At 43.1% G+C, this 14548-nt stretch overlaps 1 protein-coding gene across 1 annotated transcript in view; it reads left to right on the top strand.

Moving 5' to 3' along the window:
* The first annotated feature begins 11643 nt into the window (after positions 1 to 11643).
* The window catches only part of KLHL15 (kelch like family member 15), a 33819-nt gene continuing 30914 nt past the window's right edge, over positions 11644 to 14548 (top strand). Inside the window, exon 1 of the mRNA XM_007463965.1 lies at positions 11644 to 11846. The gene's annotated coding sequence lies outside the window, so the exon portion shown is untranslated. The remainder of the gene's footprint in view (positions 11847 to 14548) is intronic.

Below are 14548 nucleotides of genomic sequence, written 5' to 3'. Positions count from 1 at the left end.
TCATGTACAGGTCTTCATTTCTAGCCAGAAAAAAATGTAAGGAGAAATGAGTAAGTATTTCAGTTACCTGTGGTCATTGAATACTTAAGCAAGATTAAAATTAATATATGTTTTCTATCTGAGAAAGACAAATACCATATGATATCACATGCGGAATCTAAAATATGACAAATGAACTTATCTACGAAACAGACTCACAGACATAGAGAACAGACTTCTGGTTGCCAAGGGGGAGGGGGAGTCAGGGAGGGATGGATTGGGAATTTGGGATTAGCAGATGCAAACAATTATATATAGGATGGGTAAACAACAAGGTCCTACTGTATAGCGCAGGGAACTATATTCAACATCCTGTAGTAAACCATAATGGAAAGGAATATGAAAAAGAATGTATATATATGTATAACTGAATCACTTTGCTGTACAGCAGAAATTAACACATTGTAAATCAACTATACTTCAATAAAATAAACATTTTATAAACATATGTTTACATATATAAAACATATATTTTTATATATATATATGTTTTCTATCACACAAGTTTGGGGTACAACGGTTAACCTAAAATAGTAAGTTGCATTTCAATAAATGCATTCATTGGTTAAGTGATGGTAGAAACTGTACAATATATTGTATTTGGGTGGAGGCACTTAATTCCTAAATTTGAACAAATTTAACTTCTAAATTTATAAGTTCCTAAATTTCGAATTTATCTTACATTCTAACTAGTTATACCGTACCAGCCAATCAGAAAACCCATTGAGGTAATAAAGATGTGGAATTAGTGGTGATGGTTACACAACAGCAAATATACTAAAAAACAGTGAATTGTACTGTTTAAAAGGGTGAATCTCATGGTATGTGAATTATATCTCAATAAAAAAATAAAATTTGTTGGTAATAGTATATAATATGCTTCACTGTCAGAAACTTTTATTGGAAGTAGAAATGTCACTGAAAATAATGCTATTAATAATAGTATTAACATTGGCTCCAACTTGGGGAATTCCCTGGAGGTCCAGTGGTTAGGATTCGGTGCTTTCACGGCCCGGGCCTGGGTTCAATCGCTGGTCGGGGAACTAAGATCCCACAAGCTGCAAGGCACGAGAAGAAAAAAAAAAAAGTATACCATTCAATGCTTTTAAGTAAATTTACAGAGTTGTGCAACCATCACCACAATCCAGATTTTGAACATTTCCATCACGCCAAAGAGATCCCTCATGTCAACCCCATTTGCAGTCAATCCCCGTATCCATCTCTGGCCCCAGGCAACCACTAGTGGTCTTTCTCTATATATAGATTTGCCTTTTCTGGACATTTTATATAAATGGAATTATACAATATGTGGTCTTTTGCTTCTGGCTTCTCTCACTTAGCATAATGATTTTGAGGTTCATCCATGTTGTAGCATCTATCAGTAGTAGTTCATGCCTTTCTATTGCTGAATATAATTCCATTTTATGGACATACCACTTTTGTTGATCCATTCACCAGTTGATGGATACTAGGATTGTTTCCACTTTTTGGGTGTTGTGAATAATATTGCTATGAACATTTGTGTACAAGTTTTTATGAGAACATATTTTCCTTTATGTTGGTAAATATCTATGTGTGCATTTGCTGAGTCCTATGGTAAATCTATGTTTAACATCTTGAGGAACAGCCAAATTTTTCCAAAGTGGCTGCACCATTTTACATTCCCAGCAGTAACATATGAGAGCTCCAGTTTCTCCACACCCTTACCAATGCTTGATATTGTCTCTTCTTTTTATTGTAGACATTCTAGTAGATGTGGTTTTAATTTGCATTTCTCTAATGACTATGTTGAACATCTTTTCATGTACTTAATAGCCATTCATATCTCTTCTTTGGTAAAATATCTATTTAAACCCATTTTAAAATTGGGTTGTTTATCTCATTATTGAGTTGCAAGCGTTCTTTATATATTCTGGATACAAGTCTTCATCAGATGCATGATTTGCAAATGTTTTCTCCCAGTCTGTAGCTTGTCTTTTCATTTTTTTAATGGTGTCTGTGAAGAACAAAAGTTTCTACCTTTGATGAAGTCCAATTTATTTCTTCTTTTATGAATCTTGCTTTTGGTGTCAAATTTAAGAACACTTTGCCTAACCCAAGGACACAAAGATTTACTCCTATGTTTTCTTTTTTTAAAATTAATTAATTTATTTATATTTGTGGCTGCATTGGGTCTTCGTTGCTGTGCGCGGGCTTTCTCTAGCTGTGGCGAGCAGGGGCTACTCTTCTCTGCGGTGCGTGGCTTCTCATTGCGGTAGCTTGTCTTGTCGCAGAGCACGGGCTCTAGGCGCGCAGGCTTCAGTAGTTGTGGCTCATGGGCTCTAGAGCGCAGGCTCAGTAGTTGTGGCATACACAGTCTTAGTTGCTCCACAGCATATGTGATCTTCCTGGACCAGGGCTCGAACCCGTGTCCCCTGCATTGGCGGGTGGATTCTTAACCATTGTGCCACCAGGGAAGTCCCCTACTCCTATGTTTTCTTCTTAAAGGTTTATGGTTTCAGCTCTTACCTTTTGGGTCTGTGATCTATTTTGTGTATAGTGTGGTTTAACTCCATATTTTTGCATGTAGTTATCCAATTGTACCAGCACTATATATTGAAAAGACAATCCTTTTCCTATGGAATTGCCTTGGCACCTTTGTCAAAAATAAATTAACCAAGGACTTCCCGGGTGGTCCAGTGGCTAAGCCTCTGTGCTCCCAATGCAGGGGGCCCGGGTTTGAGCCCTGGTTGGGGAACTAGATCCCACATGCTGCAACTAAGAATTCGCACGCCGCAACTAAAAAAAAAAAAAAAAAAAAAAAGATACCGCATGCCATAACGAAGATCCTGCATGCCTCAACTAAGACCTGGCACAGCCAAATAAATATTTTTTAAAAAAAGAAATTGACCATATAAATGTTTATTTCTGGACTCTCTATTCTGTTCCATTGATCTACATGTCTATCCTTATGCCAGTACCACAATGTCTTGATTTCTGTAGTTTTATAGTACATTTTGAATTTGGAATGTTTAAGTCCTTTAACTATGTTCTTTTTCAAAACTGGTTTGGCTCTTCTAGAGCCTTTGTATTTCCATATAAATTTCAGGATCAGCTTGTCAATTTCTGCAATAAAGCCTGCTGGGTTTTTGATAGGGATTTTATTTTGGGGGGGATTATATCCTTTTACTCCTTTGGATGCTCTCCTCTTCCTAAATACCCCCAAATTCTTAGCATATATTTCTTAGGAATAATAATATAAATAAATATTTACTGTTTACCAGGCATGGTGCTGAGTGGTTTACAGTCCTTATTGCATTTGTTCCTTACAATTACCCTTGGAGGACCCACCACCGATCCACCGATGGATTGCCGATCTGCCCAGCTCTCCCGTGCGCCATGTCTGGTTCCTCCAGCGTCGCCGCTATGAAGAAAGTGGTTCAACAGCTCCGGCTGGAGGCCGGGCTCAACCGCGTGAAGGTTTCCTAGGCAGCTAAAGATTTGAAACAATTCTGTCTGCAGAATGCTCAACATGACCCCCTGCTGACTGGAGTATCTTCAAGTACAAATCCCTTCAGACCTCAGAAAGTCTTACTTTTTGTAGTAGAATGAATCTTTGCAAGGTTTTTAAACCGCTTTTCATAAACTGGTGAGTATTCGAAGGAAAGCTAAATTTGAAGCCTGTACAAAAGCCTGTCTCTGTAACACGTGCCATTACTATACAAACTTCTACTTTTGTCAGTCTACCTCTCTGAATATTCATGAATTTCTGTTTCACAAGGGTAATTATTTTATATACACTGGTGGCAGCATACAATAAAATACTTAGTATAAAAAAAAGGAAAGAAAAACAATTACCCTTGGAGATCGTCCATATCCTTGGAAAGGTGAAATTAATTGACATGTACACACCGCTATATTTAAAATAGATAACCAACAAGGACCTACTATATAGCACAGGGAACTCTGCTCAATATTCTGTAATAACTTAAATGGGGAAAGAATTTGAAATAGATACATGTCTATGTATGACTGAATCACTTTACTGTACACCTGAAACTAACACAACATTGTTTACCAACTATACTCCAATATAAAATAAAATTTTTTTTTTTTTTTGCTGTACGCGGGCCTCTCACTGTTGTGGCCTCTCCCGTTGCGGAGCACAGGCTCCGGACGCGCAGCCCCAGCGGCCATGACCCACGGGCCCAGCCACTCCGCGGCACGTGGGATCCTCCCAGACCGGGGCACGAACCCGTGTCCGCTGCATCGGCAGGCGGACCCCCAACCACTGCGCCACCAGGGAAGCCCCTAAGATAAAAATTTTTTAAAAATAAATTGCCCCAAGGCATAAAGCAAAAAAATGGAGGATCTAGGATTTGAACCCACGCAGTCAGACCCAGAACCCACATGTTGAAGCACTGTGCTGCACAGTCTCCTGCACTGCTCTCTGGTGAAGATGACCAAAGTGCCACAGGTACATGGCGTTTGCTTGTATAAGGAGAACACTTCTGATAGGGATTGTTTGAAATCTGTAGATAAATTTGAGGAAAATCACCATCTTCACAACCTTGAGACTTCCATTCCCAGAGGGCCATCCTGCCCCACTTATGTTTAGCATTCCAGTGTCCCTCCCAAATCATGCTCCCAGGACAGCGGAAAGTTCAGCTGTCCTTTCAGCCAGGCCTGGGCCCCGGTTGTTCACATGTACCTCCCCTGCTTCCACTTCAGCTACCCCCACCCCAAGCTGAAGAGGCCAGAACTGACTTACCTGAAGTCCCTCCATGCCCTGTATTGACAAAGACATTTTGTCCCAAGACGGCTATGCATAAGCTGTTTTTTTAAAGAACTTAGTTTTAGAACCAATAAATAACCTCAGAGCCCAGATTCAATCCCGTCTCTATCCTTAACCACAGTCCCCAAACCCTAAAGCTGTGCTCTGGCAACAGTAGTTACTGGAGGCTTTTCTTCACTTCTTTCATCAAGCAAACACCATATAGCAGCTCTTCATTGCTCCCACTCACCTCAACTCTGGCGTTCACACTTAGGATGTGTGTGTGTTTGCGTGCAGATCTACTGAAGTGCAGTATTGATGAATATGCGGCTTGTGTCTTGAGGCTTCTAAAGTATAGTGTTGCTTTTCATTGGTTCGTAAAGAACAAAAATGATTAACTTTAGGGGAGGATTTGTTCTTTTTAACATTTTCATTTACAAGGGGGTATTGTCTACATTGTATTTCAAAGTAAATACATTTCATTAAAATAATGGCATTAATTTCATCTTTGATTGATAGTGGGTGTTTAACAACTTACAGTACTTTTCTAGCCAGCTTAGCATACCACACTCTGTTTTACTCTTATGTCACTGGCTACTCCTTTTCTGTCTCCTTGACAGCTCTCTATCTTCTCCCAGATGACTCCCTAACGTTGGAGTGCCCCAGAGCCTAGCCCTTGCTCTACTTACCCTCAGCCCCTTGGTAATCTCCCAAACACCTCATGAATATGTGGCTTGCATGTCGAGGCTTCTGAAACACAGTGTTATTTTTCATTAGCTTGTAAGAAGCACAAAAGTGGTGAATTTCTTTTAAAATTTTATTTTTTAATGTTTTCATTTTCAAGGGGGCATTGTCTAGACTGCATTTCAAGGTAAATATTTTCAGTTAAAATGGACCCAGAGATTGTCATACTGAGTGAAGTAAGTCAGACAGAGAAAGACAAATATCACATGATATTGCTTATATTGTGGAATCTAAAAAAATGGTACAAATGAACTTATTTCCAAAACAGAAATAGAGTCACAGATATAGAAAACAAACTTATGGTTACCAAGGGGAAATGGTGGGGAGTGATAAATTGGGAGACTGGGATTGACACATACACACTGCTATATATAAAATAACCAACAAAAAACCTACTGTATAGCACAGGGAACTCTACTCAATACTCTGTAATGACCTATATGGGAAAAGAATCTAAAAAAGAGTGTATATATGTATAATTGATTCAATTTGCTGTACAGCAGAAACTAACACAACATTGTATTTTTTGTTTGTTCGGTTTTTGGCCGTGCCTCGCGGCTTGCGGGGTCTTAGTTCCCTGACCAGGGATCAAACCTCGGCCCTTGGCAGTGAAAGCACAGAGTGCTAACCACCGGACCGCCAGGGAATTCCCTAACACAACATTGTAAATCGCCTACACTCCAATAAAAATTAATTTTTAAAAATGGCGACATTCGGGCTTCCCTGGTGGTGCAGTGGTTGGGGGTCTGCCTGCCGATGCAGGGGATGCGGGTTCGTGCCCCGGTCCGGGAGGATCCCGCATGCCGCGAAGCGGCTGGGCCCGTGGGCCATGGCCGCTGAGCCTGCGCGTCTGGAGCCTGTGCTCCGCAACGGGAGAGGCCACAACAGTGAGAGGCCCACGTACCGCAAAAAAAAAAAAAAAAAAAAATGGCGACATTCACCGTATCTTTTATTGACGGTGGATGTTCAGCAACTTACAGTACGTGTCTCCCCAGCTTGTAGCGTACCACACTCTAGTCTCCTAGACCAGTTCCTGATGTTCTCTGGGATGGCTCCCTACCCTTGGCACGCCCCAGGCTCTACTCCTTGCACCTTTCCCTTTTTCCCCCATTCCCTTCAAACCTGCTCCTTCTTGAAGTCTTCCAGATCTCAGGAAGTGAAAATTCCATCCTTCTTTGCTACCTTTCTTTCCTTTATCCCTACATCCAGGAAATTCTGTTGGTTCTACCTTCAAGAATATTTGCAGACTCTGGCCAGTTCTCACCGCCTCCACTGTGGCCCCCATTCCACTCCACTGTTGGAAAAGTCTGTCTCCTTACCCATCTCCCTGCTTCCACACTTGTCTGCCTAATTCTTTTTTTTAACTGCGCATTTTATTTTTTTGTGTGTATTATCTTCCAGTGTTTTTTTCCCCTTTCAGTTCTGTTGAGATGTAACTGACATACAGCACTGTATAAGTTTAAGGTGTACAGCATAATGACCTGACTTACATATATTATGAAACGATCACCACAATAAGTCTAGTTAACATCCATCATCTCATACAGATACAAGGGGGAAAAAAAAAGAAAAAATGCTTTTTTCCTTGTGGTAAGAACTTTTAGGATCCACTCTTTAAGTAACTTTCAAATATACCATACACCAGTGTTAACTATAGTCATCATATTGTATATTACATTACGCCTAAATTCTGTTCTACACAGCAGCCTGAGCGTTAATCATATTACTCCTCTTCTCAAAACCTTCCAAAGGTTCCTAATTTCTCAAAGGCCACAGACCTTATAATGGCCAAAAAGGCTTTACACAGTCTGGTCCCTCTCCTTCAAGTCAAGGCTAAAATAACAGAAGAAAAAAAAAAGGGACTTCCCTGGTGGTCCAATGGTTAAGACTCCGCCCTTCCACTGCAGGGGTGTGGATTCAATCCCTGGTAAGTGAACTAAGATCCTGCGTGCCACGCAGTGTGGCCAAAAAAAAAAAAAAAAAAAAAAGGCTAAAATGACTACCCTATCATCCCAGTTAAAATTGGAACACCTCTCCCCCTTGACACTCATAATCTCTTTATCCTGCTCTACTATTTCCCATATGGTCACATTCTAAGAGAGACCATATAATTTGCTTATTTAGTTTATTGGCTGACTTACACAGTCTATAAAGCAAGGATTTTTATATGTTTTGGTCACTGATAAATCCACAGTGCTTAGAACAGGACTTGGTACATAGTAGGTACTCATAAATATTTATGGCATAAATAAATAAATTAGTATAGTAGATTTTAAGTGAACAATTTATTGAATTAAGTAGGAGTAAAAAAATGCAAGTGTGAAGATCACTGAATATGTTCATCTGTATAATAACATAATACAGTGGAAAGAGCACAGGGGTGAGAGGCAACACAGGAGGGGAGAAGCCCTGTCTGCCAAGGTCTATACATGCCAGCCTTCCTGATTTTTGCTTCTTTTCTCTCTGCCCTTCAGGTCCTACTGTAACCCTATTTAAATTTTCAGAGGTTCTCTAAATAAAGGTGCCTCGCTGCCTCTTCCAGGATTGGAAGGCACTGCCCTGTGAGTAACCTTTACTTTTTCCATTTCCTCCTTCCCTTTGGACTGAACTTAGCAATCACTGCCTCCAAGTAACCTTGCTTGACATGCCGAAGCCCAGATTACATCACCCCATTTGTGCTAGCTCACACATCACCCCATGATGTCTAAATGTATCACAATGTGTTAGGGCCTCTGAAACCAAAGCTGAGTGTTTTTGAATCCTTGCTGGCTGGCCACAGGTGCAAAGCAGTTATTCTAACAACTGCAGGCAGAGAATTGTTTGCTAGGGCTTTAACAGAAGTGTTTTGAAGAAGCTTTTGGTTCCTGGAATTAGTGTTGAGTCCCCTTGACCATAAAGGTATGCTATCCCTTGTGTCTCCCTCCCTCCCACCGCAAGAGGGAAGAGATATGGGAACATATGTATATGTACAACTGATTCACTTTATTATAAAGCAGAAACTAACACACCATTGTAAAGCAATTATACCCCAATAGAGATGTTAAATAAAAAAGGTATGTTATCACTTCATTTTCCTTGAGGTAGCTCCGCACATTGGTGAAATAACACAAATGAAAATATTTCAGACACACCTGTTTCATGGGGGGAGTGCCCTGTGAAGGGCCTTTGCTTGTTTGTTTTTGTGTCCACATCCCTTTTGGATGTTTAGGAATTTCATATTCTCCTAGCTGGGCCCAGGGGATGGGTCTGGGGGCTCATGAGATTGGGGAAGTGAAAAGATGGGAGAATCAATTGATATTTTTAAGAATGGGTTCCCACCAAATAGTACAGATCTGACTTACAGATGACCAGAAAGAACATCCCTGTGTAAAGATCTCTAGAAGCCATGACCTGTTTAAAGAGATTGCAGTTTCCTTGTGATGGCTTTAGGTTTTCGCTTTGCTAGGAAAGTGGAGGGAGAATTAAGTTTGAGTCACGAAGTGCAAAGAGAGAGTTGGAGAAATATGGAGAGGTGGTGAAAGACCAGAAGGCCAGAGGTAATAACAGGAGAGAAGCTAAGAAGAGCCATTCCAAATGACAGGTGATCAACGATGCCCAAGATGTGTAAACATTAACCAGGATTCCTCCAACGTTCATGAAGACACCGATTTTTTATTAGTCATGCAACATAATATTCTGTTTGGCTGTTAAAACAACAAACTTTCAAGGCTGGAAAAGTTTGGGATCAAACAGGGTATCCTGATTGCATTTTGAAGGTTCCATCTGGGATAGGGACCCGGAAATAAGGCCTAGGACAACAGCCACCATCCTGTTTGAATGTGTCAGTGTACAAGTCTTGGTGTGGACCCGCAGAAGTTTGTACTGATTTGGGGGATACCAGTGTACCCTGAGGGGCTTAGAAAAAACCCCTGAAGAGCTACAGAGTGCTTGGCAAAAGTTTTCGATGAAAGAAAATGCATAATAAAATATGCATTTTATATTTTATAAAATAACTTTAAAACGTTACAGAGGGCTTCCCTGGTGGCGCAGTGGTTAAGAATCCGCCTGCCTAAGCAGGGGACACGGGTTCAAGCCCTGGTCCAGGAAGATCCCACATGCCGCGGAGCAACTAAGCCGATGCACCACAACTACTGAGCCTGCACTCTAGAGCCCGCGAGCCACAACTACTGGAACCTTGTGCTTTGCAACAAGAGAAGCCACAGCAATGAGAAGCCTGCGCACTGCAACAAAGAGTAGCCCCCACTCACCGCAACTAGAGAAAGCCCGCGCACAGCAATGAAGACCCAACGCAGCCAAAAATAAATTTATTTTTTAAAAAGTTATTTATGACTTACAGTTTTTTAAAGCTTGTTTTATAGTTTAAATCAGAAAAGGGACACATATTTCCCTATTTTCAAAAGATTAAAGTGATTCACTATTTTTTCCCACAGAGTAGTCTACTTCAGCAAAACGGCACACAGTGTGCTATTTTGGCCCCTTGGGAAACATGACATATTCAAGTTTGCTAGAAAGAGATTAATGATCGTTTTTAGCCATACATTTCCCAATATCTTCGGGATATTGGTGTAGAGAGAAAATGGTGGCAGGGGGTGGGGGTAGGAGAAATCTCTCAGTTTAGGATCAGAAATGGGCAATGGATGACTTAATTTAAGGTTAGTTGTAGAACCAGTGGCCTCCAACTGTGTTTTTCTGTCATCTACACTTTTCCCACAGAGAGATTTCACAATAAATGTACAAAACAGTCCTGTAATGTAGTTTTAAATTCTTAAATCAAGAAAAGGCGGTATGTGAAAAGCATTAGCTACAACTCTGGAACCGATTCGTCAAAAGCGAACAACCACCCCCAAAATCACTGCCCTCTGAATGTTCGTTCTTGCCATCTTATTTTGACGCAAATAGAAACAGAACAGCGTTTTTAGATCCGGCATTTCTGTGCGGTGCTGACATGCCGTTTTCTATGAATTTTCTCACCTCTGGGAAATGTATTTCTGAAACGCGTAACTGTTGTGCAACTAGCCAAGTGTAGCGATGATTCAACGGTCCCATGCAAGTTGCCTTTAAAACAATGATGTCATTTGGTGCAGATGTAGTCACGTTTATAACACAGGTACATACCGCAAAGCTCCCTCCACGTCGTCCCTGATTCCCCCACCCCCACCGTGTGCAAGATGCAAAATGACATTTTCCGGGTTTCCTAACCCTCAACTTGTCGAGGGTGGGCGCACCCCACTGGCTCGAGCCCACCGCTCGTGCAAACGAAGTGGGACCGCGGCGAGGGGACCAGCATTGCCGAGAGTTCCCAGCCCCGACGGCGAAGCCGCGCGGGAAGCCACGTCGGGCCGGGCCCGCGGCGGCAGCGTCGGGCCGCCTTCTTCCCGCTGTGAGGCCCGCTGGCGTGGCGTGCAGAACGTGGGGCCCCGCGGGCGTGGGACAGCCCTGCCCCCACCCCGCTCCCACACCCGCTCCCGCTCCCGCGGCGCCGGAAGTGACGCGCGCTGGCTGAAAGATGGCGGCATTGGCGCTCGACCAGGGGGAAGGTAAACACCCTCCGGGCCGCTCCCCGCGCGCGGGCCCCCTCGAGGCGCCGGTGGGGGCCGAGGGTGCCTCCCAGGCCTCCGTTCCAACTCTCGGCTTCCCACCCCACGACCTCCCTACCCGCGTGGCAGGCTTCCGCTTTGCGACGACGGCGGACGGAGCCCCATGCTGGCGGGCCCCGCCTCCCTGGGCGGGCCCCGGGCGGCTCCCGTGGCCCGCAGGGGGCGCGCGGCCCGGAGCGGCCCCTGGCTCGTGGCCCGCACGCTCCGCCCCTTGCCCGCCCCTTTCCCGCCTTCCTCCACCCCCGGCGTGGGTGATCCTGAGGCTCGGCGCGCTTCGGGGCAGAAGCCCAGAGACGCCGTCGTCGACGTCGCCAGTGCGTGCGCCTCTGCTGCTGCCCGCGACCCCCCAGCCCCTCTCTCCGCCCGAGGCCCCGAGTCGGCCCTACCGCAGACCCCCGCCGGGCGCTGCGAGGCCCCTGGCGTTGGCAAGGCCAGGCCCGGCCCCGACGCCGCTCCGCCTCGCGCAGATCCCGACTGTCTCGAATCGCGTCTCAGCGCTGTCTTCTTTCCCAGGACTGGTTTCGTGGGGGCCGCAGGCGCGCAGACTCGCCCCCCGCCGGAGCGCCCCGGCCCGGCCCCGGAGCGGCCCCTTGTAGACGCTCGAGGAGCCTGCTGAGTGCCGTCCCGGCGCCCGACCGCCCACCGTCCGGCCCGCTGGCCCGCTTCTTCCTGATGCAGACTGCCGTCCACTAGAGGCTGGACGGACCCCCGAGGTGCGTAGCCGCCCCTGGCCCTCCGGCCTGCGGGAGCCCGGGCTTCGTCCGCGGCCCCGCGCTAGGCACGGATTCGGTAGCCCTTTCTGCACCGACCCGAATCACACATTTGGTTGACGCCGGGATCTAATTTGTCTTTGAGTTTACTTAAATTGTTTGAAATTTAATTTTTTTCAAGGAGAAAAAAAAAAAAAGGAAGAAGCATAATTCAGCCATTTTTTGCAGCACACAGCTGCAGGTACCATGACTATTTTCTCCCTAACCCGTTTCTTCCCTTTAAAAATTCTGTGTGTGCCTGAAATAGAAGTATGCGAAATGCGAGGCATAAAACGCGGAATCAGAAGGTCTGGGTTCGACTGGGTGACTCCGAGAAAATCGCTTACCGAACCTCGGTTTCTTATCTATGAAATCTAGTCAGTTATAGCCACATCACAGGGTAGTGAGGACTGTATGAGGTCATATATGTGAAAATAATCTGTAGCTGTAAAGTGTTGTAAAAATGCAAGGCAATTTTTAAAGTAACCTTTGCCAGAGTGGTGAATGTTGTAGTGGCTAACTGTTGCTGCCTCTTTATTTCTATATTATAAGTATAAGGAATAAGTGCGGGATAGCGAAGCAGTGCTGTGAATCGACTAGATATATAATAGTCACGTTGCTTGGCCTTCTTCCTTCGAAATGCTAACTGCTTATTTAAATAACGGTATTCTTTAATTCAAATTTAACGTTACTGTAGTGCTTTGCTTTTCATTTTTCTAGGCCGCTTATGCCCTTTTTCTTACTCGGAATATTAAGCACCTTGCATTTGTTTAGTCTTTTCTATATTTTGAATTTACATTTTCATTTGGTAATCTGATTAAATTGTAATTTAGGCAATGCTTTTAAGATATATACCCTAATTTTAATGCCTGATTTTCATATCTAGGAAACAAGATGCCCGAATATCTCTACTAATTTGAAAATTGTTTTTGGAGAGCTTGTAAATGCATTCAGATTTCTGTACTTAATAGATCTAGAAATGTATAGAAAATTTCAATTTGGGGACACTTAATTTCATATTTATGTAATTTAATTCTCTTTTAATCATCACAGCACTTAGTAGGTGCTTAGAACCAGTTTTTCAGTGGTAAAGGATGTTAATTTGCACTTTTTATTGCCGATTAACTTGGGGGGGATGCTAGGATATATAAGCCATAAATATTTGTGGTTTGAAAATTGGACTTATTTGTCAGAATTTATGATACATATGTGTAACAGATCAGTATGAAATCATTTTTATTTGGCACATCAAAAGTGTATGGCTTTTTAAAATGGTCCACGAAAAGTGAAAGAGAAGCTTTTTTTTTTTAGTATATTGTTATTTTTAGCCAACAAATGGTTTTCTGAGTTTTTTTCTGAAATGTTTTATTAAATTTATAATCCAATACCAGTTGTCTTTCCGAATATGCTTTTTTTTTTTAAAAAGCAGAATAATATAAGGCGGGCAGGATTAAATTAGCAAAAGGAAGAGCCTATTTTAATGTGCTAGCTTTTATACATTATCGCTTGTCCTGAAGATAAAATTTTGTCAAATCAGTGCTTCATTGGGAATTTCAAGGTTTGGCCTTCTCTCTGCCTTGATTTGGGTTACCTGGGGCTAAAACCTTGGAACCAGGGCTGGCGTGGCTTCATGGGTGTCCAGAAGGACCCCAAACTTGGTTTAATCTGCGCGTAAAACTGGCATTGTACAATATAAAGGTGAATGGTGAAATTCGTGGTAATAATGTAAATTTTTATTTTTCTTTACTTAGAATGCATTAAACAGCAAATAAAAAAACACCATGACATGTCGAGAGAGACCTCAGAAGAAAGGAGAAAGCTTTGTACTTTACTAACTTTAACGACACTTCTTTCCTGCTTTTGAGCGAGGGGCCCCACATTTTCATTTTTCCCTGGGCCCCAAAAATGATGTAGCTGGCCTGTTCTGAAACTTGCCCTTTCCTATTTTAAACGTTTTCAGAGTGAATAACATTAACTGTGAAGAGAATAAATCTATAGCTTATGAAGGGTCGGATTAATTTATTAGCATATATTTCCTCTGAATTGGAATGCTGTAGCTGTTGTGGGCTTTTTTATTGAAGAGAAATGAAAGGCAGTTATTGGTGAAGCATTGCAGGATAGTGGTTAAACTCGAAGGCTCTGAAGTCAGACTGACCCCAGCTTATGAAGAATCATAGCCTTGGGCAAGTTACTTAACGTCTGTGAGCTTTGATTTTTTTTTCATCTCTAAATCAGGGATGGTTACAGAACATGGAGGGTTGCGAGGGTTAAATTTATTTATTCATCCCAGAAATATTTATTAAGCACTTATTATGTGCCAAGCACTGTTCCTAGAAAGGTTCTGGGGATACAACAGTCAACGAAACAAAGCAAAACAAAACAAAAAGAAAACAACAAAAAAGTAAACTAAATAAGGAAAATAGCCTGTATCTCCATTTAATATACTATGGAGAAAAATAAAGCAGGAAAAGAACAGGAGGGGGCTTCCCTGGTGGCGCAGTGGTTGAGAGTCCGCCTGCCAATGCAGGGGACACGGGTTCGTGCCCCGGTCCGGAAGGATCCCACATGCCGTGGAGCGGCTGGGCCCGTGAGCCGTGGCCGCTGGGCCTGCACGTCCGGAGCCTCCGCAACGGGAGAGGCCGCAGCAGTGAGAGGCCCGCACCACC

This window comes from Lipotes vexillifer, unplaced genomic scaffold, assembly GCF_000442215.2.
Source record: "Lipotes vexillifer unplaced genomic scaffold, Lipotes_vexillifer_v1.1 scaffold587, whole genome shotgun sequence".
NCBI classification, from domain to species: Eukaryota; Metazoa; Chordata; class Mammalia; order Artiodactyla; family Lipotidae; genus Lipotes; species Lipotes vexillifer.
Note: the sequence above shows the minus strand (reverse complement) of the source record. Positions and strands in the feature narration are given on the sequence as shown.